The 27,965-nt window shown below is 41.7% G+C and overlaps 1 long non-coding RNA gene across 1 annotated transcript; it reads right to left on the bottom strand.

Moving 5' to 3' along the window:
- Positions 1 to 216: 216 nt before the first annotated feature.
- LOC127534448 (uncharacterized) lies at positions 217 to 12,165 on the bottom strand. The gene is made up of 3 exons (XR_007942638.1): positions 11,808 to 12,165; positions 8,602 to 8,936; positions 217 to 636 (listed from the first exon to the last, which is right to left on the bottom strand). It is a non-coding gene; the product is annotated as an uncharacterized LOC127534448 (long non-coding RNA).
- Positions 12,166 to 27,965: the final 15,800 nt, after the last annotated feature.

Below are 27,965 nucleotides of genomic sequence, written 5' to 3'. Positions count from 1 at the left end.
TGTTTTTGTGACAAACAAAGTACTTTTTGACAGGCTTAGAATGTTCAACAGCTCACCAAAATTTACACACACATCACAGTCGTCTCAAGGAATAACACTGTATGCATCTCTGCAGGGCATGTGCTATAGCGCCCCCTGCAGTATGTTTAATAAACAGCCCCGGCAGCATGTTTCACCTACATCCACAAAATTTGGGAGGCCTATAGAGCACACCAGGACACACAAAAAAGCCTCTTGGAGCCATCCCCTAAACTCAACAGGAAGTCCGCCATTTTGAATTAAGTGGATAAAATTTCTGTATTTTTTTCATTTTTGAGAGCGAACTCCTCCTCGGGGTTAAGGTCTGGAGAGCTGAAATTTTGCCAGGATATACAACACGATGTTATGATCAAAAGTTATCAAAGGATTCTTGCAGAGTCAAAGGGTGTGGACATGGCGACCTCCAGAATTTTGATGGTTCGCCATGAAACATCAAGTGCTACCTAACTATCCTCTGCATGCTCCAATCTACCTCAGACCTCACATGATTAAACACAGTCCTGTCCTGATCACATTTATTGGCCAAAATACATTCACAGCATCTACCATAGCGCCCCCTAAAAGAATTTAAAAAATAGCCTCCACACAGACTTTCACCTATGACTATGAAATTTGGCATGCATATGTAGCACATCAGTGCAAGCAAAAAGTCTCTTGGAGTCATTCTCTAAACACAACAGAAAGTCAGCCATTTTGAATTAAATGTCAGATTTTTGGTGTTTTTGGTCATTTTCAACAATTCATTTGTCACTGGCAATAACTACAACACACCTGAATTTGGGAAAATATATAAGAAACGCCTTCAGGTTGCATATTTGCGAAAATTGTTCACAAAACTCAAAGGGCATGGCCATGGCGGCCAACTGAACTTTAATGTTACGCCATGAAGCAGGACGTCTTGTGTAAATCCCCTGTACATGCTGTAATCTACCTCAAACTTTACATGTTTGATCAGAGTCCAGTCCTGATGAGTTTCATAGACCACTATACAGTCACAGACATGGTGCCACCTGGTGGATGGACACAAAGTGCTGCAAAAATAGTCTGTACATGCTCCAATCTGTCTGAAATTTGACCTGTGTGCTCAGAATCCAGCCTTTGTGACATTCATGGGCCTCAATATACTCTCAGTCGTAGCATTGCCTGGTGGAGATGCTTGGGGTCGCCGACCAGCAAGTATGCGAGGACCCGTTCAACGCTGCTCGCAGCTTTAATTAGGGTCCGAGCACCGAGGTGCCGAGGACAGGCGGTGCAAGGGCACCGGCTGTCCAAGGCACCAACGGTGCCGTAGGACCCTATTGAAACCCTACGGTTTATTATTATTATTAGGGTCCGAGCACCGAGGTGCCGAGGACAGGCGGTGCAAGGGCACCGGCTGTCCAAGGCACCAACGGTGCCGTAGGACCCTATTGAAACCCTACGGTTTATTATTATTATTAGGGTCCGAGCACCGAGGTGCCGAGGACAGGCGGTGCAAGGGCACCGGCTGTCCAAGGCACCAACGGTGCCGTAGGACCCTATTGGAACCCTACGGTTTATTATTATTATTATTATTTGTCTCTCAGAACAACTGCATTTTTGAGGGCCTAAACATGCTCAAAAACTCATGAAAATTTGTACACACACCAGAACTGGTGAAAAATTTTACATTCTAAAGGAATTGTGGTAGTGTATGACAAAATGGCTCCATAGCGCCCCCTACAAAATTTTAAAAAGTGGTATTAGGCCAACTCGGAGGGAATTTGGCCGAGAGCTAAAAAATTTGGGAGGCATATGCAGCACATCAGGAAACACAAAAAAGTCAATCACAGCCATGCTCTACACCCAACAGGAAGTGCGCCATCATGTGTTAACTGTACAAAATCTATGATGAACTCCTCCTAGGGGAAAAGTCTGAGCGATCTGAAATTTTGCCAGTACATACAGCAGACCTTCCTGAGAAAAAGTTATCAAAATCTTCCTCCATAGTTAAAGGGTGTGGTCGTGGCGGCCTGTCGAAATTTGATCCTTCGCCATGAAACAGGAAATGCTGTCTAACTCTCCTGAACATGCTCCGATCTGAATGAAACTTTACATGTATGATCACAGACCTGCCTCGATGACATCCATACAGCAAGATTCATTCACAGTCACAGCGCCACCTTGTGGTATCAAGAATTTGACATTTTTTAGACTTTCATGTACTATTCTTAGCCTGTTGCTCAGATTCACCTCAGATGTTGTGACATAAGCCTGAACACATTGATGATGAAGCACAGAAAAAATGGTGACGTGTGATGAAAAGGCGTGTCTGTGGCGGGACGGCAAACTTTCATGTTTCGCCATGAAAATTGAAGTGTTCATATCTCAGCTGCAAAGGATCCTATCTGCCCCAAACTTCATGTGCTGGACACCAGAACCAGTTTGAGGACATCCACACTGAAAAATTTAGAAAAAGTCATAGCGCCACCTCTTGGTAACCAGCAGTTTAGAAATTACATTTGCACACATCATTGCTCCAAACTTTGTCATATCATTCTGAAAATTGGTCAGCTGATTCTTCACCCCCAGACAATACCACAGTGTGAAGATTTTGATTTTTGATGAAATGCTGTTGCCGTGGCAACGCGTTGTTTTTGTGACAAACAAAGTACTTTTTGACAGGCTTAGAATGTTCAACAGCTCACCAAAATTTACACACACATCACAGTCGTCTCAAGGAATAACACTGTATGCATCTCTGCAGGGCATGTGCTATAGCGCCCCCTGCAGTATGTTTAATAAACAGCCCCGGCAGCATGTTTGACCTGCATCCACAAAATTTGGGAGGCCTATAGAGCACACCAGGACACACAAAAAAGCCTCTTGGAGCCATCCCCTAAACTCAACAGGAAGTCCGCCATTTTGAATTAAGTGGATAAAATTTCTGTATTTTTTTCATTTTTGAGAGCGAACTCCTCCTCGGGGTTAAGGTCTAGAGAGCTGAAATTTTGCCAGGATATACAACACGATGTTATGATCAAAAGTTATCAAAGGATTCTTGCAGAGTCAAAGGGTGTGGACATGGCGACCTCCAGAATTTTGATGGTTCGCCATGAAACATCGTGCTACCTAACTATCCTCTGCATGCTCCAATCTACCTCAGACCTCACATGATTAAACACAGTCCTGTCCTGATCACATTTATTGGCTAAAATACATTCACAGCATCTACCATAGCGCCCCCTAAAAGAATTTAAAAAATAGCCTCCACACAGACTTTCACCTATGACTATGAAATTTGGCATGCATATGTAGCACATCAGTGCAAGCAAAAAAGTCTCTTGGAGTCATCCCCTAAACTCAACAGGAAGTCCGCCATTTTGAAGTATGTGGATAAATTTTCTCTATTTTTTTAATTTTTGAGAGCGAACTCCTCCTCGGGGTTAACTCCCAGAGACCTCAAATTTTACCAGGGTATACAACACGATGTTATGATCAAAAGTTATTAAAAGATTCTTCCAGAGTCAAAGGGTGTGGACATGGCGACCTCCAGAATTTTGATGGTTCGCCATGAAACATCAAGTGGTATCTTACGATCCTCTGCATGCTCCAATCTACCTCAGACCTCACATGATTAAACACAGTCCTGTCCTGATCACATTTATTGGCCAAAATACATTCACAGCATGTACCATCGCGCCCCCTACAGCATTTAAAAAATAGCCTCCACAGAGACTTTCAGCTCGGACTATGAAATTTGGCATGCATATGTAGCACATCAGTGCAAGCAAAAAAGTCTCTTGGAGTCATTCTCTAAACACAACAGAAAGTCAGCCATTTTGAATTAAATGTCAGATTTTTGGTGTTTTTGGTCATTTTCAAAAATTCATTTCTCACAGGCAATAACTCCAAAACATCTGAATTTGGGAAAATATATAAGAAACGCCTTCAGGTTGCATATTTGCAAAAATTGTTCACAAAACTCAAAGGGCATGGCCATGGCGGCCAACTGAACTTTAATGTTACGCCATGAAGCAGGACGTCTTGTGTAAATCCCCTGTACATGCTGTAATCTACCTCAAACTTTACATGTTTGATCAGAGTCCAGTCCTGATGAGTTTCATAGACCACTATACAGTCACAGACATAGTGCCACCTGGTGGATGGACACAAAGTGCTGCAAAAATAGTCTGTACATGCTCCAATCTGTCTGAAATTTGACCTGAGTGCTCAGAATCCAGTCCTCGTTACATCCATGAGCCTAAATACACTTTGTCGCAGCATTGCCTGGTGGACATGCTTGGGGTCGCCGACCAGCAAGGATGCGAGGACCCGTTCAATGCTGCTCGCAGCTTTAATTATTATTTGTCTCTCAGAACAATTGCATTTTTGAGGGCCTAAACATGCTCAAAAAGTCATGAAAATTTGCACACACATCAGGACTGGTGAAAAATTTCATATTTTAAAGGGATTGTGGAGGTGTGTGGCAAAATGGCTCCATAGCGCCCCCTACACTTTCCCACGCCCAGCATGTTTCACCTGCAGCTACCAAATTTGGTACACATATGAAGCACATCAGACTGAACAAAAAAGTCAGTGACAGCCATATTCCAAACCCAACAGGAAGTGAGCTGTTTTACGTTGAATGTCAGATTTTGCCCATTTTTCATTTTTTTCCAGAGCGAACTCCTCCCAGGGGGAAACTCCAATTCGCCTCAAATTCAACCAGTACATACAGGAGGCCTTAATGAGCAAAAGTTATTAAAATCTTTTTCAAAAGTCAAAGGGCGTGTCCGTGGCGGTCTGTGGAATTTTGATCCTTCGCCATGAAATTTCAAGTGCTGTGTAAATGCCCTGAACATGCTCCAATCTGCCTGAAACTTTATATGCATGATCAGATTCCTGCCCTGATCACATCCATATGATGAAATCCATTCACAGTCAGAGCGCCACCTGCTGGCAAAAGAAAATGTCATTTTTTACACTTTGATGTATTATTCTTTGCCTCTTGCTCAGATTCACCTCAAATGTGGTGACATAAACCTTAACATGTTGATGATGATTCACAGTGAAAATGGTGACGTGTCATCAAAAGGTGTGTCTGTGGCGGCGCGGCGAATTTTGATGTCTCGCCATGACGACTAAAATGTTTATATCTCAGCAAATCCTAATCGTATCTGCCCCAAACTTCATGTGCTGGACACCAGGCCCACTCTGAGGACATCCACACTCAAAATTTTAGGAAAAGTTGTAGCGCCACCTATTGATAACAAGAAGTTTAGAAATTACATTTGCACACACCATTGCTCCAAACTTTTTCATATCCTTCTGAAAATTGGTCAGCTGATTCATCACACCCTGACAATGCCAAAGTGTGAAGATTTTAGCATTTGATAAAATGCTGTTGCCGTGGCAACGTGTTGGTGTTGTGACAAACAAAGTAGTTTTTGACAGGCTTAGAATGCTCAACAGCTCACCAAAATTTACACACACATCACAGTCGTCTCAAGGAATAAGAATGTATGCATCTCTGCAGGGCATGTGCTATAGCGCCCCCTACAGTATGTTTAATAAACAGCCCCGGCAGCACGATTCACCGACATCCATAAAATTTGGGAGGCCTATAGAGCACATCAGAACGCACAAAAAAGCCTCTTGGAGCCATCCCCTAAACTCAACAGGAAGTCCGCCATTTTGAATTAAGTGGATAAAATTTCTGTATTTTTTTCATTTTTGAGAGCGAACTCCTCCTCGGGGTTAAGGTCTAGAGAGCTGAAATTTTGCCAGGATATACAACACGATGTTATGATCAAAAGCTATCAAAGGATTCTTGCAGAGTCAAAGGGTGTGGACATGGCGACCTCCAGAATTTTGATGGTTCGCCATGAAACATCAAGTGCTACCTAACTATCCTCTGCATGCTCCAATCTACCTCAGACCTCACATGATTAAACACAGTCCTGTCCTGATCACATTTATTGGCTAAAATACATTCACAGCATCTACCATAGCGCCCCCTAAAAGAATTTAAAAAATAGCCTCCACACAGACTTTCACCTATGACTATGAAATTTGACATGCATATGTAGCACATCAGTGCAAGCAAAAAAGTCTCTTGGAGTCATTCTCTAAACACAACAGAAAGTCAGCCATTTTGAATTAAATGTCAGATTTTTGGTGTTTTTGGTCATTTTCAACAATTCATTTGTCACTGGCAATAACTCCAAAACACCTGAATTTGGGAAAATATATAAGAAACGCCTTCAGGTTGCATATTTGCGAAAACTGTTCACAAAACTCAAAGGGCATGGCCATGGCGGCCAACTGAACTTTAATGTTACGCCATGAAGCAGGACGTCTTGTGTAAATCCCCTGTACATGCTGTAATCTACCTCAAACTTTACATGTTTGATCAGAGTCCAGTCCTGATGAGTTTCATAGACCACTATACAGTCACAGACATAGTGCCACCTGGTGGATGGACACAAAGTGCTGCAAAAATAGTCTGTACATGCTCCAATCTGTCTGAAATTTGACCTGAGTGCTCAGAATCCAGTCCTCGTTACATCCATGAGCCTAAATACACTTTGTCGCAGCATTGCCTGGTGGACATGCTTGGGGTCGCCGACCAGCAAGGATGCGAGGACCCGTCCAACGCTGCTCGCAGCTTTATTAGGATCCGAGCACCGAGGTGCCGAGGACAGGCGGTGCAAGGGCACCGGCTGTCCAAGGCACCAACGGTGCCGTAGGACCCTATTGGAACCCTACGGTTTATTAGGGTCCGAGCACCGAGGTGCCGAGGACAGGCGGTGCAAGGGCACCGGCTGTCCAAGGCACCAACGGTGCCGTAGGACCCTATTGGAACCCTACGGTTTATTATTATTATTATTATTATTATTATTATTATTATTTGTCTCTCAGAACAACTGCATTTTTGAGGGCCTAAACATGCTCAAAAACTCATGAAAATTTGTACACACACCAGAACTGGTGAAAAATTTTATATTCTAAAGGAATTGTGGTAGTGTATGACAAAATGGCTCCATAGCGCCCCCTACAATATTTTAAAAAGTGGTAGTAGGCCAACTCGGAGGGAATTTGGCCGAGAGCTAAAAAATTTGGGAGGCATATGCAGCACATCAGGAAACACAAAAAAGTCAATCACAGCCATGCTCTAAACCCAACAGGAAGTGCGCCATCATGCGTTAACTGTACAAAATCTATGATGAACTCCTCCTAGGGGAAACGTCTGAGCGATCTGAAATTTTGCCAGTACATACAGCAGACCTTCCTGAGAAAAAGTTATCAAAATCTTTCTCCATAGTTAAAGGGTGTGGTCGTGGCGGCCTGTCGAAATTTGATCCTTCGCCATGAAACAGGAAATGCTGTCTAACTCTCCTGAACATGCTCCGATCTGAATGAAACTTTACATGTATGATCACAGACCTGCCACGATGACATTCAAATAGCAAGATTCATTCACATCACAGCGCCACCTTGTGGTATCAAGAATTTTACATTTTTTACACTTTCATGTTCTATTCTTAGCCTGTTGCTCAGATTCACCTCAGATGTTGTGACATAAGCCTGAACACATTGATGATGAAGCACAGAAAAAATGGTGACGTGTGATGAAAAGGCGTGTCTGTGGCGGGACGGCAAAGTTTGATGTTTCGCCATGAAAATTGAAGTGTTCATATCTCAGCTGCAAAGGATCCTATCTGCCCCAAACTTCATGTGCTGGACACCAGAACCAGTTTGAGGACATCCACACTGAAAAATTTAGAAAAAGTCATAGCGCCACCTCTTGGTAACAAGCAGTTTAGAAATTACATTTGCACACATCATTGCTCCAAACTTTGTCATATCATTCTGAAAATTGGTCAGCTAATTCTTCACCCCCAGACAATACCACAGTGTGAAGATTTTGATATTTGATGAAATGCTGTTGCCGTGGCAACGCGTTGTTTTTGTGACAAACAAAGTACTTTTTGACAGGCTTAGAATGTTCAACAGCTCACCAAAATTTACACACACATCACAGTCGTCTCAAGGAATACCACTGTATGCATCTCTGCAGGGCATGTGCTATAGCGCCCCCTGCAGTATGTTTAATAAACAGCCCCCGCAGCATGTTTCACCTACATCCACAAAATTTGGGAGGCCTATAGAGCACACCAGGACACACCAAAAAGCCTCTTGGAGCCATCCCCTAAACTCAACAGGAAGTCCGCCATTTTGAATTAAGTGGATAAAATTTCTGTATTTTTTTCATTTTTGAGAGCGAACTCCTCCTCGGGGTTAAGGTCTAGAGAGCTGAAATTTTGCCAGGATATACAACACGATGTTATGATCAAAAGTTATTAAAAGATTCTTGCAGAGTCAAAGGGTGTGGACATGGCGACCTCCAGAGTTTTGATGGTTCGCCATGAAACATCAAGTGCTACCTAACTATCCTCTGCATGCTCCAATCTACCTCAGACCTCACATGATTAAACACAGTCCTGTCCTGATCACATTTATTGGCCAAAATACATTCACAGTATGTACCATAGCGCCCCCTAAAAGAATTTAAAAAATAGCCTCCACACAGACTTTCACCTATGACTATGAAATTTGGCATGCATATGTAGCACATCAGTGCAAGCAAAAAAGTCTCTTGGAGTCATTCTCTAAACACAACAGAAAGTCAGCCATTTTGAATTAAATGTCAGATTTTTGGTGTTTTTGGTCATTTTCAACAATTCATTTGTCACTGGCAATAACTCCAAAACACCTGAATTTGGGAAAATATATAAGAAACGCCTTCAGGTTGCATATTTGCGAAAATTGTTCACAAAACTCAAAGGGCATGGCCATGGCGGCCAACTGAACTTTAATGTTACGCCATGAAGCAGGACGTCTTGTGTAAATCCCCTGTACATGCTGTAATCTACCTCAAACTTTACATGTTTGATCAGAGTCCAGTCCTGATGAGTTTCATAGACCACTATACAGTCACAGACATAGTGCCACCTGGTGGATGGACACAAAGTGCTGCAAAAATAGTCTGTACATGCTCTAATCTGTCTGAAATTTGACCTGAGTGCTCAGAATCCAGTCCTCGTTACATCCATGAGCCTAAATACACTTTGTCGCAGCATTACCTGGTGGACATGCTTGGGGTCGCCGACCAGCAAGGATGCGAGGACCCGTTCAATGCTGCTCGCAGCTTTAATTATTATTATTATTATTATTATTATTATTTGTCTCTCAGAACAATTGCATTTTTGAGGGCCTAAACATGCTCAAAAACTCATGAAAATTTGTACACACATCAGGACTGGTGAAAAATTTCATATTTTAAAGGAATTGTAGAGGTGTGTGGCAAAATGGCTCCATAGCGCCCCCTACACTTTCCCACGGCCATCATGTTTCACCTACAGCTACCAAATTTGGTACACATATGCAGCACATCAGACTGAACAAAAAAGTCAGTGACAGCCATATTCCAAACCCAACAGGAAGTGAGCTATTTTAAGTTGAATGTGAGATTTTGCCCATTTTTCATTTTTTTCCAGAGCGAACTCCTCCCAGGGGAAAACTCCAATTCGCCTCAAATTCAACCAGTACATACAGGAGGCCTTAATGAGCAAAAGATATTAAAATCTTTTTCAAAAGTCAAAGGGCGTGTCCGTGGCGGTCTGTGGAATTTTGATCCTTCGCCATGAAATTTCAAGTTGTGTGTAAATGCCCTGAACATGCTCCAATCTGCCTGAAACTTTATATGTATGATCAGATTCCTGCCCTGATCACATCCATATGATGAAATCCATTCACAGTCAGAGCGCCACCTGCTGGCAACAGAAAATGTCATTTTTTACACTTTGATGTATTATTCTTTGTCTCTTGCTCAGATTCACCTCAAATGTGGTGAAATAAACCTTAACATGTTGATGATTATTCACAGTGAAAATGGTGACGTGTCATAAAAAGGTGTGTCTGTGGCGGCGCGGCGAATTTAGATGTCTCGCCATGACGACTAAAATGTTTATATCTCAGCAAATCCTAATCGGATCTGCCCCAAACTTCATGTGCTGGACACCATTCCCAGTGTGAGGTCATCCACGGTGAAAATTTTGGAAAAAGTCATAGCGCCACCAATTGGTAACAAGAAGTTTAGAAATTACATTTGCACACACCATTGCTCCAAACTTTTTCATATCATTCTGAAAATTGGTCAGCTGATTCTTCACCCCCAGACAATACCACAGTGTGAAGATTTTGATATTTGATGAAATGCTGTTGCCGTGCCAACGCGTTGTTTTTGTGACAAACAAAGTACTTTTTGACAGGCTTAGAATGCTCAACAGCTCACTAAAATTTATACACACATCACTGTCCCCTCAAGGAATAACACTGTATGCATCTCTGCAGGGCATGTGCTATAGCGCCCCCTACAGTATGTTTAATAAACAGCCCCGGCAGCATGTTTCACCTACATCCACAAAATTTGGGAGGCCGATAGAGCACATCACGATGCACAAAAAGCCTCTTGGAGCCATCCCCTAAACTCAACAGGAAGTCCGCCATTTTGAATTATGTGGATAAATTTTCTCTATTTTTTTAATTTTTGAGAGCGAACTCCTCCTAGGGGTTAACTCCCAGAGACCTCAAATTTTACCAGGGTATACAACACGATGTTATGATCAAAAGTTATTAAAAGATTCTTGCAGAGTCAAAGGGTGTGGACATGGCGACCTCCAGAATTTTGATGGTTCGCCATGAAACATCAAGTGCGACCTAACTATCCTCTGCATGCTCCAATCTACCTCAGACCTCACATGATTAAACACAGTCCTGTCCTGATCACATTTATTGGCCAAAATACATTCACAGCATCTACCATAGCGCCCCCTAAAAGAATTTAAAAAATAGCCTCCACACAGACTTTCACCTATGACTATGAAATTTGGCATGCATATGTAGCACATCAGTGCAAGCAAAAAAGTCTCTTGGAGTCATTCTCTAAACACAACAGAAAGTCAGCCATTTTGAATTAACCCTTTAAGCTTCAGTCAATTCCAGCCGTTTTCAGTACAAAAAATCGCTAATATTCTATTTTTAAATAAAAAAAATTACGAGAAATACGGGGAATATTGGACGGGCATCGGGAGGTGCATTTCCTTGAAAACGACCGATTCGGGGATTTTATACCAACTTCAGGACATGTTTTGGACAAAATAGTATACTGGCTTGTGTCATCTGATGTAAAAGGTTGGGTTATGGCCGTTTTTTGTGGAATCTTTTTTTTGTGTGTAATAATAAACCCGGAAATGTGAGTCGCGCTGTGTGCTTTGAAGCCGTGTATAGAGAACGGATGGATGAATATTTGTTTTTGTCGGACAAATGTGTTTTTCTCACCCGCTGTGGTAATCGCATCTGAAAGTGGTTTATACCGGCGGATTCATGAGAATCTAAGCTTTCCATCGGTGTATAGTGTTTGTATAATCGCGTTTGCACCCGTCGGACATTCCTGAAATTCCTAAGCAAATTAGTAGGTGTACCGCCGGCAGTACACTGAAGCTTAAAGGGTTAAATGTCAGATTTTTGGTGTTTTTGGTCATTTTCAACAATTCATTTGTCACTGGCAATAACTCCAAAACACCTGAATTTGGGAAAATATATAAGAAACGCCTTCAGGTTGCATATTTGCGAAAATTGTTCACAAAACTCAAAGGGCATGGCCATGGCGGCCAACTGAACTTTAATGTTACGCCATGAAGCAGGATGTCTTGTGTAAATCCCCTGTACATGCTGTAATCTACCTCAAACTTTACATGTTTGATCAGAGTCCAGGCCTGATGAGTTTCATAGACCACTATACAGTCACAGACATAGTGCCACCTGGTGGATGGACACAAAGTGCTGCAAAAATAGTCTGTACATGCTCCAATCTGTCTGAAATTTGACCTGAGTGCTCAGAATCCAGTCCTCGTTACATCCATGAGCCTAAATACACTTTGTCGCAGCATTGCCTGGTGGACATGCCTGGGGTCGCCGACCAGCAAGGATGCGAGGACCCGTCCAACGCTGCTCGCAGCTTTAATTATTATTATTATTTGTCTCTCAGAACAATTGCATTTTTGAGGGCCTAAACATGCTCAAAAACTCATGAAAATTTGTACACACATCAGGACTGGTGAGAAATTTCATATTTTAAAGGAATTGTAGAGGTGTGTGGCAAAATGGCTCCATAGCGCCCCCTACACTTTCCCACGCCCATCATGTTTCACCTACAGCTACCAAATTTGGTACACATATGCAGCACATCAGACTGAACAAAAAAGTCAGTGACAGTCACATTCCAAACCCAACAGGAAGTGAGCTATTTTAAGTTGAATGTGAGATTTTGCCCATTTTTCATTTTTTTCCAGAGCGAACTCCTCCCAGGGGGAAACTCCAATTCGCCTCAAATTCAACCAGTACATACAGGAGGCCTTAATGAGCAAAAGTTATTAAAATCTTTTTCAAAAGTCAAAGGGCGTGTCCGTGGCGGTCTGTGGAATTTTGATCCTTCGCCATGAAATTTCAAGTTGTGTGTAAATGCCCTGAACATGCTCCAATCTGCCTGAAACTTTATATGTATGATCAGATTCCTGCCCTGATCACATCCATATGATGAAATCCATTCACAGTCAGAGCGCCACCTGCTGGCAACAGAAAATGTCATTTTTTACACTTTGATGTATTATTCTTTGTCTCTTGCTCAGATTCACCTCAAATGTGGTGAAATAAACCTTAGCATGTTGATGATTATTCACAGTGAAAATGGTGACGTGTCATAAAAAGGTGTGTCTGTGGCGGCGCGGCGAATTTAGATGTCTCGCCATGACGACTAAAATGTTTATATCTCAGCAAATCCTAATCGGATCTGCCCCAAACTTCATGTGCTGGACACCATTCCCAGTGTGAGGTCATCCACGGTGAAAATTTTGGAAAAAGTCATAGTGCCACCTATTGGTAACAAGAAGTTTAGAAATTACATTTGCACACACCATTGCTCCGAACTTTTTCATATCATTCTGAAAATTGGTCAGCTGATTCTTCACCCCCAGACAATACCACAGTGTGAAGATTTTGATATTTGATGAAATGCTGTTGCCGTGCCAACGCGTTGTTTTTGTGACAAACAAAGTACTTTTTGACAGGCTTAGAATGCTCAACAGCTCACTAAAATTTATACACACATCACTGTCCCCTCAAGGAATAACACTGTATGCATCTCTGCAGGGCATGTGCTATAGCGCCCCTACAGTATGTTTAATAAACAGCCCCGGCAGCATGTTTCACCTACATCCACAAAATTTGGGAGGCCGATAGAGCACATCACGATGCACAAAAAGCCTCTTGGAGCCATCCCCTAAACTCAACAGGAAGTCCGCCATTTTGAATTATGTGGATAAATTTTCTCTATTTTTTTAATTTTTGAGAGCGAACTCCTCCTAGGGGTTAACTCCCAGAGACCTCAAATTTTACCAGGGTATACAACACGATGTTATGATCAAAAGTTATTAAAAGATTCTTCCAGAGTCAAAGGGTGTGGACATGGCGACCTCCAGAATTTTGATGGTTCGCCATGAAACATCAAGTGGTATCTTACTATCCTCTGCATGCTCCAATCTACCTCAGACCTCACATGATTAAACACAGTCCTGTCCTGATCACATTTATAGACTAAAATACATTCACAGCATGTACCATCGCGCCTCCTACAGCATTTAAAAAATAGCCTCCACAGAGACTTTCAGCTAGGACTATGAAATTTGGCATGCAAATGTAGCATGTCAGTGCAAACAAAAAAGTCTCTTGGAGTCATTCTCTAAACCCAACAGAAAGTCGGCCATTTTTAATTAAATGTCAGATTTTTGGTGTTTTTGGTCATTTTAAAAAATTCATTTCTCACAGGCAATAACTCCAAAACATCTGAATTTGGGAAAATATATAAGACACGTCTTCAGGTTGCATATTTGCGAAAATTGTTCATAAAACTCAAAGGGCGTGGCCATGGCGGGCAGCTGAAGTTTAATGTTACGCCATGAAGCAGGACGTCTTGTGTAAATCCCCTGTACACGCTGCAATCCGCCTCAAACTTTACATGTTTGATCAGAGTCCAGTCCTGATGAGTTTCATAGACCAACATACAGTCACAGAGATAGCGCCACCTGGTGGATGGACACAAAGTGCTGCATAAATAGCCTGTACATGCTCCAATCTGTCTGAAATTTGACCTGTGTGCTCAGAATCCAGCCTTTGTGACATTCATGGGCCTAAATACACTCTCAGTCGAAGCTTTGCCTGGTGGAGATGCTTGGGGTCGCCGACCAGGAAGTATGCGAGGACCCGTTCAACGCTGCTCGCAGCTTTAATTATTATTATTATTATTTTTCCCCGCACGTTTCCCTTAATTTGACCCCCTAAACGTGCATAACTTTTTATGAAATTTGGCACGCACGTCGGGTCATGCGAAAATTTCAATATTCTGAAAACAAATTCTCAAAAAACTCTATAGCGCCACCTAGGGACACGAAAATTTCAAAAATCACAAATAACCTCAGCTCTCTGCACAGAAATGTCGTAGAGACACGCAACCACCACTCACGCGTTCGTTGGCTCGAGCTCTATGAAAACCTGTCTGCCCGATTTGAGCCATCTTCAATCTCGGGGGCGCTATAACCCAAAATATGAAAACCCTTTAAAGATTATCTCCTCCGAAACCGTACAATATTCCGGCTTCATATTTGGACAGATTATAGTGAATATCCAGCCAAACAAAAGTTATCAAAAGAAAAAGGCTAACTTGTCTAGTTTTTCTTTCATAAGCTAACAAAGTTTGTCTTCACCAGAAACCATGTTTCGCTTCAATTTGACCCCCTAAACGTGCATGAGTTTATATAAAATTTTGCACGCACGTTCGCTCGCTCGAGCTCTATGAAGACCTGTCCGAACCATTCCAGCTATCGTCAATCTAGGGGGCGCTATAACCCAAAATATGAAAACCTTTCAAAGATTATCTCCTCCGACACCGTTCAATATTCTGGCTTCATATTTGGACAGATTATAGTGAATATCCAGCCAAACAAAAGTTATCAAAAGAAAAAGGCTAACTTGTCTAGTTTTTCTTTTATAAGCTGTCAAAGTTTGTCTTCACCTGAAACCATGTTCCGCTTAATTTGACCCCCTAAACGTGCATGTATTTTGCTGAAATTTGGGACACAGGTCCGGTCTGCTGAAAATTTCAATATTCTGAAAACAAATTCTGGAAAAACTCTATAGCGCCACCTAGGAACACAAAACAAACTGTATAAATCCCAAATAACCTCAGCTCTTCGCACAGTAATATCGTAGAGACATGCAACCACCACTCACGTGTTCGTCTGCTCGACCTCGACCAAACTTGTTGGACTGATTTGAGCTATCTTCAATCTAGGGGGCGCTATAACCCAAAATATGAAAACCCTTTAAAGATGATCTCCTCTGAAACCGTACAATATTCTGGCTTCATATTTGGACAGATTATAGTGAATATCCAGCCAAACAAAAGTTATCAAAAGAAAAATGCTGCAATCTGCCTCAAACTTAACATGTTTGATCAGAGACCAGTCCTGATGAGTTTCATAGACCAATATACAGTAACACAGATAGCGCCACCTGGTGGATGGACAGAAAGTGCTGCATAAATAGCCTGTACATGCTCCAATCTGCCTGAAATTTGACCTGTGTGCTCAGAATCCAGCCTTTGTGACATTCATGGGCCGAAATACACTCTCAGTCGCAGCATTGCCTGGTGGACATGCTTAGGGTGGCCGACCAGCAAGGATGCGAGGACCCGTTCAACGCTGCTTGTAGCTTTAATTTTTCTTTTTCCTTATTATTATTATTAGGGTCCGAGCACCGACGGTGCCGAGGACAGGCGGTGCAAGGGCACCGACTGTCCAAGGCACCAGCGGTGCCTAGGACCCTATTGAAACCCTAGGGTTTTTTTTTTAATTTTATTTATTTACTTTTTTTCTCCTGTAAAGTAAATTGGCTTTTTGGCGGCCTTATAATACTCCAAAACGCATGAAATTTGGCATGCACATCAGGACTGGCCAAAAATTTGATATTTCATGGGAGTTGCGCATGCGCGTGGCAAAATGGCTCTATAGCGCCACCTGCAAACTTGAAAAAGTAGTCATTAGGCCAACTTCCACAATGTTTCATTTACAGCTACAATATTTGGTGGGCATATGCACCACATCAGGACACACCAAAAAGTCAATCACAGCCATGCCCTAAACCCAACAGGAAGTCGGCCATCTTGAATTTGCTGTAAATTTGTCAAAATTAATTTCTCCCGGCAAATGAATTGCCTTTTTGGGGGCCTTATCATATCCCAAAACGCATGAAATTTGGCGTGCACATCAGGACTGGCGAAAAATTTGATATTTTATGGGAGTTGCGCATGTGTGTGGCAAAATGGCTCTATAGCGCCACCTGCAAAATTGAAAAAGTGGTCATTAGGCCAACTTCCACAATGTTTCATTTACAGCTACAATATTTGGTGGGCATATGCACCACATCAGGACACACCAAAAAGTCAATCACAGCCACGCCCTGAACCCAACAGGAAGTCGGCCATCTTGAATTTGCTGTAAATTTGTCAAAATTAATAGCTCCTCGGGTGTAAGTCTGAGAGAACTGAAATTTGGTCAGCACATGCACCAGACCTTCTTGATGAAAAGTTATCAAAAACTCGGCCAGAAGCCAAAAGGTGTGGCCATGGCGGCCCCTCAAAATACTGATCCTTCGCCATGAAACAGGAAGTGGTGTCTAATTCTTCTCAGTATGCTCCAATCTGCCTGAAACTTCACATGTATAATCACACTCCAATCCTGATCACATTTACAGGCCAACATACACTCTCAGTGGCAGCGCCACCTGTTGGATGGACAGTAAATGCTGTCGAACTGGCCTCTACATGGTCAAATCAGCCTGAAACTTTACATGAGTGATCAGACTCCAACCCTCATCACATCCACTGTTTGAAATACACTCTGAGTTGCAGCGCCACCTGGTGGTGGATGGACAGGAAATGCTATATAACTGGCCTCTACATGGTCATATCAGCCTGAAACTTTACATGAGTGATCAGAGTCCAACCCTCATCACATCCACTGTTTGAAATACACTCTGAGTTGCAGCGCCACCTGGTGGTGGATGGGCAGGAAATGCTGTATAACTTGTCTGAACATGCTCCAATCTGGCTGAAATTTTACATGTATGATCAAACTCTGGTCCAGATGCGATTCAGAGGCCGACACACACTCTCAGTCACAGCGTCACCTGGTGGACGTGCGTGGATTCGCCGACCAGCGTGGATGCGAGGACCCGTCCCTCGCTGCTTGCAGCTTTAATTGCATATAGTGTCTCTGACTGCTCTGCTGTCCTGGATAGCTACAGGTGGATGGGGTCATCATCTGGGTCTTCAGTTTGTAGGGCAGGGTGTTGCTCTCCTCTAATAGTGATATTATGAAGAACAACACATGCCACAGTAATATCACAGGCCCTCTCAGGGGTCAGCCTGAGGTGACGTAGGCGCTGGAAACGGGCTTTCAGCAGGCCTATGGTCATCTTCACCCGGGCTCTGGTCCTGCAGTGAGTCCGGTTGAAGTTCTGTTGGGGGCCTGGTTCAGGGTCAGGGTATGAGGTCATCAGCCTGGGTTGGCATGGTAACCCCTGTCACCCAGCAGAAGGCCATCAAACTCTCCTGTAATGTATAGTGGATACATCAGAGTATATTAAAGGAGAGAGACAAGAGAATTCTATTGTGAAAATCTTTAGTCAGTCTGTTGCTCAGGTTAGACTCTCCATAAATCCTGGAGTCATGAACAGACCCAGACCACTTGGCCTCCACATTAGAAATGATGTATGCGACATCACATATGATCTGGACAGTGCAGAGAATGACAGATGTTGAACTATGATGCAGTCTTTAACATTTAGAAACAGTAGTCAGTCTACCTGTAGCCCACCTGCACATTTATGCTGTGAATGGACTTCCTGTTCATGATGTGAGGGAGCTGTGATGGGGATGTGTGTGCATCTATGCAGCCAATCACACTGGGAAATCCTAAAAGAAATTCAAATGACTAATCACAGTCTGAGGCTGCAGCACAATGCCATGAACAGAATATGATTTAAAACGAATTTAACAGATCTCTACATCATTCACCTGCAATCCTGTGGAACTCCTCCTTGATGCTCTGACAGGTTTGTGTCCAGGAAAACCACAATGATGAGTTAAAGCCGTTTCAGGGCCAGGAACACTTTTCTGAATGTCCTCCATACAGCTGCCTTACTCTGCATCTCCGACATTATATAAAAACTTCCATTTGCAAAGAACCGCAGCGCAGCACACAATATCTGCTGGATGTGAGAGCATGACTGGTTGGTAATGTAAATGTAAGGACGGATTAGGTTGTTTATGTAGATTATGGACTTAAAACGATTATGAAACGGTACCGCTCAAACAGATAATTTGTTTGTGTGTTCTGTTTGTGTGTTGAAAATATGATTGTGCTCTTCAACCCACCAAATCAAATAAGAGTTAGTACTTGCAGAGATGCTGAAATGTCTTGTCTGTTCACTTTTTCATTTTTTTTCTTAATCAGCTACACATGAAATGCCATTTTGCTTGAGCACATACATATCAGAAAATGAGTTTGGTGCTTTGTGTAAGCTGAACAAAGCCAAGCCGTGAGAAGCAGACTAATGTGAATGTCAGGCCAGCTGCAGCTGGTCCTAGTTAGCTCTGCTCTGTGCTCTCTCTCTCCCTCTTTTTCTAGGTTGGTTCAGCAGGCAAGAATGGTACAGGTGTTTCACATTTCGTGATCATGATCAATTGGCACAGGAGCAGTCAGTCGGTCAGTCAGTCAAGCTACCATACCGCCAGTGCTTGCTCTTAATTCATTTTCTGTTTCCTCCATTCCAGTCTACGTCACTCCCGGAGCCGCCTGATCATTCACCCTGCCTTCAACGAGACGAGATTCAGCTGTGTTGCCTCCGTAACCTGGCGTTCTTCCTGTCAACCTGTGGCAGTAGTCCATCATCTGCCCCCCAAACGGCCAGCCGTCTTCAACCCGCTCCAGCTGCCCGAAACCCAGTCCGAGCATCCTGATTCCTTGTGTTAAGTAGTTGAGAAAAGAACCACTCGTTTGTAAAGTTAAGCTTGAACTGAGCCTTTAGTGATTAACTGTCTACGTTAGAGTAAGCTGACTCGCTTTAGTATATCCTTGTGATTAGGTATCTTCTGCCGTGTTCGCATCTGTTTCATTTTGATTCGTGGATTAGGTTTTTGAGAAACCCCTCTGATTTGCAAAGCGTAGTTTATTGAGAATTAGACCCCCGTTCCGCTAGTCAGCGCTATTTTGGTTTAAGGCTGTTGCCTAAGTTCTGTTTCCCTGACTGGGATTTGTAGTCTTTTGTTTATTGTAAAAATAAATCCTCAAAACCTAAGAACCGCTGTCTGTCGTTTCCTGCGCCTGAGCTCCTCCACTTACCCTTAACAGTGAAGGAGTTGAGGTGGATTAATGAAAGAATTAAGATTAATTAAATTGATCTGGCATCATAGAAAACAAGAACTGATTTTACAATTGTAATTGTCAATTTCAATTTTACACAAATTAGATATAAACAGAGCTAAAATGTGATACTTTGTATTTACTGATCAGGAGACATACACAACCACGGTGTGAGTCACGGGCTGCTTCATGTCTCCTCCACTTTTCCTCCTCTCCCAGGATTCAACAAAAGAAAAACAATTAATAGTATTTCAGGAGGTGTTCAGAAGCAATTTATTTAGACAATGAAACCTTTGTGTGCAGACAATGTGTGTGGGTGTCACCATTCCAAGCGGTATTTCCATCTTTCCAAGAGTGAAATTATAAATGCTCAAAGCGATTTCCATTAAGCTAATTGAAAAAGTTTTTATATGTATACCACATACATATTAGACATATTTCCACAGATGTCATTTTACCTAAGTCTGTAATTAACTATGTATCTTTACTCTATTTGTTGCTGCTTTTCTCTTTTTCTTTCACCGTCTTGCTGTCACACGCAGACACACACACAGCAAGCATGCATGCTTTTAGGAAAGCATAGCGCTCCCTCCCATCCTCTCTTAAAAAGCAGGGGCTTCATGATAACATAAATACATTTTCACGGTCTCAGTATGTTCTCAGTGTCACTTGTAAATGACCATGTAAATATTAATTTCGAAGTAAATACTCACTTTTTGCAGGTTTTGGTGGCAACATTAAGTGCTGATGCCGGAGCTAGTCTGCCACTGTGCCACTCGATGAATTAACTGGGTAGCTATCACACGCCATACTATGACTTGCATGAAAAGAGTAAATGGTCATATCTGTGTTTTTATTTCTAAAGCCAAGCTGTCATATTTGAACATCCAGTTTATTCTGACATAAGTAAAACAGCAGACCATCAGATATCTTGGCTTCAAAGTTCCTCATACTAATATATTCTTCCATGTCCAAAGGTTTCATTTGAACATTTGAATTCTTGTGAAATGACAGTCAGCAGTTTGCTCCTTTTTTGAATCATTTTGTGTTGGAAATTTGTTTTATGTAAAGGGAAATACTAAATTCAGGCACCAATTCAAATAGAGTACAACAGAATGTAATGCACTAAGAATCACAGGCATTTTGCAGTATTTTAAAATATTTGTTCTCCTATGGATGAACTTTCTTATCACCCAATAGACTATTTCCCGTATTTATTACAATTATATTGTATTAGATATTATCTCATAATTCAGACTTGGTATATCATAGTTATGAAAACATGTGCTTTCTAATAATTCTGAAATACCTGACAATAATGAGACATTGTCACCATAAGGACACTAGACTCTCAGCTGTACAAAAACACATGAAAGTTGACATCTGGCAGATCGGGCCAACACTACTGTCTTATTTTTTGTTAATTTTTTTCTTGTTCTGTTATTGACCAAGCAATTGTGTCTTGGTCGTAGACGCAAACTATCACCAAATTGATCACCATAACCGTTTTTGCACCAGACATGAGATGACCTGAAATATTCATCCAGATGGATGCCAATGTTGATCTGAATCTGCTGAATACATAAATGGATGACTGCTAAAATTCTTCTTCAACATTTAAAGGGCAGTGGTTTTGACTCACAGGGCCACTTTTGCGAAGTTCAAATGAGGTGGGAGCCAGTTAAAGCTGAGTAGGCAGTGTTTCTTTTGTGCTGAAATTATATATTAACCTTTCAGAATAATGTAATTCAACTAGTTTTAGAGGCTGCACAGTGGATTGGTGGTTTGCGCTTTTGCCTTGCTGCTAGAAGATCCCTCGTTGGCGATCTTTCTGCATGGAGTTTAATGTTCTCCCTGTGCATGAATAAGTTTCTCTGGGTACTTCCACCCACAGTCCAAAAACATGCTGAGGTTAATTGGTGAGTCTAAATTGTCTGTAGGTGTGAATGTGAGTGTGATGGTTTGTCTCTATATGTAGTCCTGTGATACATTCTTACCTGTCCAGCAGTGGCGGCTGGTGAAAAATATTCTAGGTGGGGCTGTGCCATATCAAGTCAGTTTCAGTAACCATCCCGATACAACAGAAACGGCAGGATATCAGTGCTCTGTGAAATAATAATAATTTAATGCCAATATTAATAACTTTAGGCATTTTTGCACAAAACATGCACAACATATTGTGTAACCACAATTTTGGCAATAAATTATCTATACAGCTGAGCACATGAAACAATGCATTAGCGTTGAACTGACGACTCAAGGATTATGTTAAGTGTTAAGTATATTAAGAAATTAATATTAGAACAGAAAAATACTGTACAGTAATTTATGATAAGGCTAAATGTTACTAACTGATCAGAACTGCAACAATTAAGTGATTTTTCAATTAGCAGACAAAGAAAAATACAATCTGCAACAATTTTGATGATTTCAACATTTCAGTGAACAAGCCAGAAAATGATGAGCAGATTACTTCAGCAAACACATACTATTTAGACAAAATATTTTTAAAAATTACTAAGTGCAATACATTGCTGGATGATGTGCTAAAGTCAGCTTTATACAAAGAAAAATCTGGTCAAGGAAATAAATGTGTGTCTGTATACAGACAGACAGTACTCTTCTGTGATTACTTTGCATGAATATGAAACAGGCCTGGACAAAAATGATGGTACCCTTAACTTAATATTTTGTTGTACAACCTTTTAAACCAGTCACTGCAGTCAGGTGATTTCTGTAACTCTCAGTGAGACTTCTGCACGTGTTGACTCCTGGTGAGCAAACTGCTCCAGCTGTCTCAGATGTGAAGGCTGTCCTTCTCCAGACTGCATGTTTCAGCTCCTTCCACATGTGGTGAGATTTCCAAGGGATCTTTGGTACTTAAGCAGACCAACTATGGTTTCAACAACGCCACCTGGGTCTAGCACCCAGGAAATCTAGCTCTGGTGAGTTTTCAGTCACTAGGCCAACACAAGTTCCATTACATAGGAGGGGCGAGACATGTCCATTGTAACAATGTTTATTAACAAATTATCCAAAAAAAAGAGAAAATAACACACACCAGTTAACATATATCAACTAAAAGGAAGAATGGGCAGCAAGGAATTAAAACCTGGGCTGAGGCTTACTCTGCGGCAGCACAACCAAAAAGGGAGAAGAATCCTCAAAGTAATCACCCGTGACACCGCAAATCATACGCACACAAAATCAAACAAATAAGGGGACCGTGAAGAAAATACCACCACCAGGGAATAACTGCTGCAGTAAGCCACAGCACCTAGAACAGAAAACAAATACAGATTAATAAAATGTGCCCAAACTTACCATTACTGGTGTGGAAAAAAAGAAACAGAACAATGAATTAATCCAAAACATGAACAAAATACAAAAGCAAACAACAAGAAACAAACAATTAAGCCAACTAATACAAGGAAATAAACCAAACTAGCAAAAGAAATAATTAAAACAATATCTAAATCATCAGTAAAAAAAACAAAAACAAATCCGTTGAACAATTTGCAAGAGCCTGTGTCACCAGGCCTCAGCCATCCAAAGTCCAAACAGGTGACAAGGCCTCTGCACCAAACAGGCCCAGGCTGCACTCAACAGTGCTGGGCCAACATTGTACTCCGCTTTAGGTTGGCAGCTGAAAATAAAAAGAAAACAGTACCAAAACGAAAGAAAACCGAAGCAGACCAAACAGCAGCACGGGTCCACATGGTGATGACTGGACGCTGGACAGCTAAAAAGAAGAGATAAAAATCTAAAATTAAATAGATAGACCTAAGAGTCTACCAATTTAAATGGCCAAAATTCACATACCCGGTGAGCTGAGGATATAAACCCTGGAAATACAGCCCATCCACGTCTTGGCCACACACCTGGAGCTGACCAACAATCACACACACACTGCAGGGCTCCAGCTGATCATCTCCCCCAGGCCAGCAATCAGCCACACTAAAAGGAGCAGTGATTTTAAGCACTGCATGTAAATGCATGCAACAAAAAAGGACCAGAGCACTTACATATTGCAGATGGCGCGCCTTGACAGCAATTACAGCAGCTGGACACAAAGAATGTGGCTACATCCAGAACACCGCCAGGCCAAACCACAGCCGCCATGACAGCAACCAGAGTGGAAGACAGTGAACTCCATCTTCTTCTTCTTCTTCTTCTTCTTCTTCTTCTTTTTAGTTTTATGGCGGTTGGCAAAAAACTTAGGTTGCATTTACCGCCACCTTCCGGTAAGCAGTGTGGGACAGGAAGGCCCCAGCAGTCAACATCTTCTTAAATTCTCCTACTTAACCCAGTAACACGAAGAAACGTCAGCAGATCTTTATATACATCGAACCTAGAGTCTCTCTGCAAAACAGTTCCCACTGACCAGATTAACCCTCTATTCTCCATACGTCTACTTAAAACTCTTCTATGCTGTTCATACTTCCTCCATCTCATCAAAACATGCTCAACTGTCTCACTCTCCCCACAGTGTTCACACTGCCCCGTAGGATGCTTTCCAATCAGTTTCAGAGTACTATTTAATCGTGTATGTCCAAATCTCAACCTAGATATAACATCTTCTTCTTTCCTTGCTAACAGACCCCCCATCCCTGGATCCCTTACCTTCTTTTGAAATGAATAATAAAACTGTCCCTTTACCTCCTCATCCAGATCTTTCTGCCAATCACTCTCTAACTTCTTTTTAAATATGCTCATAATTTCAGCCTTACTGTACTTAATTTGAGAATCCACCATCTCTTTCCTTGCCCCTCTCTTTGCATCGGCATCTGCCAGCTCATTCCCTTCAACTCCTATGTGTGCTGGTACCCAGAGAAGAACTAATTGTTTTCCAGACATGTTTATCCGATAAACCACTTGTAATATATGATATATTATATCTTGCCTCGATTCAGACCTCATATTTTGTAAACTCATTGAAGCACTACTGGAATCAGATGCTATGACTACTTGCATTGCTGCATTTCCTTCTCCCCAGTGTAACGCGAACAAAATTGCCACTAACTCTCCCGTAAAAACTGCTATATTGTCACTTACTCTTTCTAAAAACTCTAATATCAAGACTTGGAATAACAAAAGCAATCCCAACCCTCCCATCTTCTAACCTTGACGCATCTGTATATATTGATACCCAGGAGGAAAACCTCTTCTCTATATATCCTATTACACTACTACTACTACATTTCTTTTCCTGTAGTCCAAGATCTACATCAGGCCTTTTCAATATCCATGGGGGGACTACAGATATCGGTACCCGCAGGACTAACATCCATCTGTGCAATACCAAAGTCTCTAGCTTTTCGTCTACTTATCCACCCAAAACTGTTCAGCTGAGCTCGCTCCCCTTCTTGACAATTACATAAAGGTTTAAACCTGGATGATTACTTTTATGGAGCACTAAGACCTGCCCAATATGTCAACAGTAGCTGCATTCTTCTATATTTTAGAGGCATCTCTCCTAACTCTACCTGAAGGGCAGACCACTGGAGTTGACTTCATCGCTCCACAACAAATCCTTAGCGCCTGGCTCTGCACTATATCTAATTTCACTAAATTACTTTTTGCTGCCAAATTATATACCACACATCCAAAATCAAAAACAGATCTGATTAGTGATGTGTAAACTATTTTTAGGCATACTTGACTTGCTCCCCAGTCCCGCCCTCTAAGGCATCTCATCACATTCACTACTTTCTCTCCTCAGTTTTCCGAATATGCAACCTCCAAGTCAACCTGCTATCAAACCATAATCCTAAGTATTTAAACTCCTTCACGCTTTCCAAGTTTTGTCCATAAAGTGTCAACTTAATATCATTGCTAACTCTCTTTCTAGTTAGAAACATAACCTTAGTTTTATTTACAGAAAATCTAAAACCCCACTTTATTGCCCAGCTCTCTACCTTATTGATACCTTGTTGTACTTTTTTAACTATATACTTGATGTTCCTACCTCTCTTCCACATTACACCATCATCAGCAAATAGTGACACTCCAATCAAGGAATCAACATTATAGAAAATTTCATTAATCATAATGGAGAAAATTACTGGACTAACAATGCTACCCTGTGGTGTTCCATTTTCAACGTCATACTCCGAACTAACATCCCCCCCTACTCGTACAGCTATTGTTCTTCCTGATAGAAAGTCCCTAACCCACCTTAAAATCCTTCCTCGTAGACCCATCTGATGTAGTCTAATGATCAAACCCTCCCTCCACATCATATCGTACGCTTTCTCAACATCAAAGAACACGGCAGCTACACACTCTTTGTTACCTTGGGCCTTCCGGACCTCATCTTCTAAAATTAACGAAGGGTCTACTGTGCTTCTACCTTTCCTAAACCCATATTGGTAACCTTTTAACAACTCATTACTCTCAAGAAAGAACAATAGTCTATTATTGATCATTTTTTCCATCAGCTTTCCACATGTGACGTTAAAGCTATGGGTCTATAACTTGCAGCTTGGCAGGGATCTTTACCTGGCTTACACATTGGACGACTATTGCCTTCTTTCCACTGTTCTGGCAGACTACTCTCTAAGACCCACACTCTATTATACAACCTCAACAAACATTCTTACTACTTTCACTGAGGTTCCTCAGCATACAGTAACTAATACCATCCTCTCCAGGAGTAGTATTCCCACAGTCATTTAATGCCATATTTAGCTCCTCCATTGAAAACTCTACATTTACTGCACTGTCACAATCACTAACATCCTCAAGGGCTTCAATGTGGTTCCTCACTGTCTTTCTTCTTGCCCTTCTTTCTTCTGCACCCAGATTGTCATTACTATGGACTTTCACAAAATGCTGTACTAACACTTCTGGGCTTTTCCTTTATCATCTAACACAGGGGTCGGCAACCCGCGGCTCCGGAGCCGCATGCGGCTCTTTCAGCCCTCTGTTGTGGCTCCCTGTAACTTTGGAAAATAATTGCTCTGCCTTTCAGGCGCGTTCAATGCATTTTAATATAGAGCGTTTTATTGTGAAATTACCGCTCTTATTTGCACCGGAGTGCTGCTGGGGTTTTCTCTGGCTGGGACATGACTATGCATGAGAGCGCAAGGTTGATGCAGAGGAGATGGAGAAGCAACACCTGTAGTTTCACATCGTTTTGTACTCAAGAATGGCAAGCCTGTATATTAAAGCTCCACTCCAAGAAAGACACGTCTTGTCTTTGATTCAAAAGTACTCGTGATAGGGTGATACACGTTACTCGCAAGAACACGGCAGCAGGTCAGAGAGTCAGAGGAGTGTTGTCTTGGAAAATAGGGCAGCGACTTACCGGAGAAAGTTATTAGCTTAAGATAAATAGATTTTACAAGTTAAATAGACACTCGCAAAATATTGATTTCCAGCTAACATTACGTAACATATGAGGTCCAGGAGCAAAAATGACATTAACCAGGTAAGATAAATATTAGTGGTAGGACACATTAAAAAATGAATCTATTAAGCTTTGTAATTATAATCACGACTGATTAACAAGGCATAGAGGTGAAAAAAAAAAAAAAAAAGTGATAATGAAGTGTTGTCTTCATTTTAAATGCCAAAAGGATTTTGCGGCTCCCGTGTTTCTTCTGTGGGAAACGGTCGAAATGGCTCTTTGAGTGTTAAAGGTTGCCGACCCCTGATCTAACACAACCCTATCTCACTCGTTATAACTGGATATCCAAACCGTTTATAATTACCCGACATTCTCCTAATAGTCTCCCATACCTGACTCACAGATGTTTGTCTTCCTAATGTGTCACAGTAACTCCTCCAGCATGACCTCTTGGCCTCTTTTACTACTCTTCTCACAAGCGCCATTTTCCGCTTGTACTCACAAAGATTTTGATAACATACATTTCTTTTAAAGGATTTAAAGGCCTTGTTTCTTTCCTTAACAGCATTAGTACACTCGACAGACCACCAGGGTACCATCTTCCTCTTACCTCTCTTTCCCTTCCTCCTTATTGTCTGCTTAGCTGCTTCCAAAACTGCACTGCAAAAGGAAGTATTAAACTCATTAATATTGGCATTTACATTTACTCTCTTTATTTCAACATCACAAATGTACTTAAACTTATCCCATTTAACCCCATCATAAATCCACCTTCCCACCCCCCTGTGCAAACTTCCTCCAAACTGAGACCCAGCTCAACTACTTTTGGATAGTGATCACTACCTATAGTTGTTTCACCATCCACTCTCCATGTGCAAATTCCTGCAATACATTCTGATACCAATGTAAGATCCACAGCTGATTCACTCCCATTGTAAACATTAATCCTTGTCATACTCCCATCATTCAACACTACCAAATTCTTTTCATCCATCAATTCTTCTACCACCCAC

Source organism: Acanthochromis polyacanthus, chromosome 6 (assembly GCF_021347895.1).
Source record: "Acanthochromis polyacanthus isolate Apoly-LR-REF ecotype Palm Island chromosome 6, KAUST_Apoly_ChrSc, whole genome shotgun sequence".
Classification (NCBI taxonomy): domain Eukaryota; kingdom Metazoa; phylum Chordata; class Actinopteri; family Pomacentridae; genus Acanthochromis; species Acanthochromis polyacanthus.
This window is presented reverse-complemented; position numbering and strand designations above follow the sequence as displayed.